We start from the raw sequence: 3393 nt of genomic DNA, 5'->3' as shown, positions 1-3393 counted from the left end.
ATATAGTCTATGTATTTACATGCATGTACCCTCATAATATTGTTAATACAAAATACAAATAAAGTTGAAATAATTCTACGTTAGTAGTCATCTACAGTTCGAGCGGGAGGAGAACGAACATGCAAACCGGACCAGAAGTTGGTGAACAAATGTCGAGGAGGGCCTTTTGTAAAACTGTCCGCATATTGAAATTCCGAGAGGACATGAAGAACTTGTATGTGTTTGAGGCGAACCTTTTCGTCATTTGATATTGTACATTGTGATTTATGGGCTTCACTTATTCCAAGCGAAACCGGTTACAAATATTATAGGGTTTTTATTGACAACTTTTCAAATTATGTTTGCGTGTATCCTTTGAACTTCAAATCTGAAACTTTTCCTACTTTCGTCAAATTTCACACATTGATCAAAACTCATTTCAATAAACCTATCAAAAGTTTTCAGTGTGATTTGGAGGGGGGTGGGGGGGGGGGGGGGTGGGGGGGAGGATTTCGACAATAAGCTCGAAACCTTTGTGAATAAACATGGTCTCATATTTCGATTTGCTTGCACTCAAACCTCACCCCAAAATTGCAAAGTAGAGCGTATGATTCGATGTCTTAATGATATTATCCGTGCTCTTTTAAGGCAAGTATACTTACCAACACGAGAATTTTTTATTCAAAAAAATCATATGTATTTTAAACAAAGCATCTTTGGCGACAGTGTCATTCTCTAGAATTCTGAATAATAGATCATCAGATAGTGTGCCATAGATCTACTGTAGGACAATGGAATCAATCTCGGCCCAATAAGAGTATGTGGGGTCGGTAGCCGTAGGAGGGTCAATGATATCAATGTGTTGTAAAACTTTATACCCGTTTGCATGAAGTTTAAATAATTTGACCCAAGATGAGTATGTGTCTAACATCCATAATATTCATGAAAAAATTGAACTTTTATAACAACCCATAAATCATCATTGTTTACAAATAGTTTTCCAAAAACATGTCCATATTAGAGTAATCCCAGAATCATAAAACAAAACATGAGGAGGTGCATGATCACGACTTCGCCTTCCCTCAATCCTTTGAGGTACCTGAAACATAATTCAAAACTGTAAGCCCAATGCTTAGTGAGTTCCCCCAAAATACTCATACAGAAGCAAATAGCACAACATAATAATAGCATGAAATGGGTCTACAACTAACAGATTGGATTACCCCTAAGCCTACAACATAAGTCTGGCTTGCCCCCTGGGCCCACAACTTATGTCTGACTTGCTCATCGGCCTGATCAGTCATCAGACTGAATACCACTAAGCCATCGGTACGAGTCTGGCATGCCCTTCCTAACCCTCAGGTTGGTCACGTGAAGTCCAGCTGTCCACAACTTGTCGCAAGACCTGTGCAGGCTCAAACATCAAATACATTGAGGATTACTGGTGGGGGTCAGGGTGGAGCAGAGCCTCTGAGGGCTCAGGGTCATGCTTTCCATCTTATAGCAGAGGAGGTCAGGACAACATCAGATGTGGCTATTAGTATGTTGCTATATTTTATCTTGTTGGTTATCATTATATCGTGAAATATTTCCTCCTCATTCTGTATGTATCATTAGAATATAGGAGGGTCAGAGGAGTTTAGTATCGAGGGGTTGTAGATGGTTAGTCTCCAGGGGCATTAGGAAAGGGGAGTTAGGATATAGGACTAGCTAGGAAACAGAGATGCAGAAGGGTTCAGCTAGGATATGGTTTCTTTGAAGTTCGGTTGATCCATGTCAGGTAGGTTTTTCTGCAGAAGTTGCTCACTCTGGGGGTTTAATCATTCCATAGTTAAGGGTGATGAAACCTAGTAGAAACGGTTGAGTTGTGTTATGGGTTCACCACCAGGAGATAGTAGTTAGTATCCCAAGTAGGGGAGAGTTGGAAATTCTCAGATGAAGCATCAACTATTGAGGGTTCTGTTAGTTGTCAGGGTTCGATAGTGCATCCAGTAGGTATGCAGGTTATTTAGCCTAAGTGGTAGGCATGCGGATCAAGGAACAGACCACAGATTTCCAAAAGGATGTACGATCAGCATGAGGTCTGGGATTAGGCTGGGATTAGAGTCCACGAAACGGATCAGGAATTCAGAACCCCAAGTGGGTAAGAACAGTCTGGATAGGAAGGATCACCAAAAGGCGTGGCCCAAGGAGATGCTCAACAGTTCAAAGCGGTCTGGATAGACTGAAGGCTGAAGGGGCGTACCAGTCAGGCCGAAGGCTCGGAGAATGGTCCAGACATGCTAAAGGCCCAGAGAGGTGGCCCAGACATGCTGAAGGTTCTGAGAGTGGTCCAGATATACTGAAGCCATGGTGAGGCGGTCCCGTCATGCTGAAGACTCTGTATGCATTGTAGATCTATGTGTGGATATTGAGCATGCTGCTATGCTATAGCAATCGATTGGTCTGTCCCCTAGTTTTGAACATGTTGAAGACATTGTGTGGGATTAGATAGTTATATGATCAGGTTCTGAGTATATATATGATATGGTGTAGCAACTTGTTCTACAAGTAGATATTGTGGAGTAAGGTTTAAGTATTGTGACGCTTATTGGTGTTGGGAAGGACTTTGATTAGGCCCTTTTAGGAAATGGAGGAGGTGTGAATCTCCAGGGTGGAGCATTGGGACCACTCAGGTGACGACAACAGTGTCGATAAGTTATTGAGAGCATTCCAGTCATGAGCTGAGGGCCGGAGTGGGCATACCAAACTCGTGCTATGGGCTCAGAGGCAATCCAGACCTATGCGGACGACCATGTAAGGGTATTACAGTCATAGGTCGTGGGCATAGAGTTTTTGTTGATTTTTTCATGTGTAGGGTGCGTTCGGGATAGATCTTTCTCTTGATCGTCTTTGACGACACATTATATGTGGGTAGGGTTGAGGCGATCTTGCTCTATTTGAGTAAGCCAAGATACCCGGTACGGACCGACTGAAAGTCATAAGGACGAAGGCTCAAGAGGAGCGGTAGGCTAACAAACCCTGGGAGTTTCAACTCGATGATTGAATCGATTCGACATGTTGGTATTCCAATCTAGGGTATTCCATCCCGAGGATGACCGGACCCTATGATCATTTGGACTCGGCATTGGTAATCCCATCCGCAGGGTGGTATGGGATAGATATGAGTGCTGTACTGGTGGGTCGGTAGTGGTAGGTATGTTCTTGGTGGTAATCGATTGCGGGACTGTTTTCTATGGAGGTGGTGGATGGCAAGGATTGGCATGGTAACTTATCGTAGGTATTAAGTGGACATCTATTTCCGATGGTCTATTATGTGGCATGTTGTGCTTGATCGGGCTGAAGTGGTCATGCTCTATGCAATAGGCCAAGATACCCAATGCGGTTCAACGGTGATTCGTAGGGGCAGGGATT

Source organism: Lactuca saligna, chromosome 8, assembly GCF_052625555.1.
Source record: "Lactuca saligna cultivar CGN05327 chromosome 8, ASM5262555v1, whole genome shotgun sequence".
NCBI lineage: Eukaryota > Viridiplantae > Streptophyta > Magnoliopsida > Asterales > Asteraceae > Lactuca > Lactuca saligna.
This window is presented reverse-complemented; position numbering follows the sequence as displayed.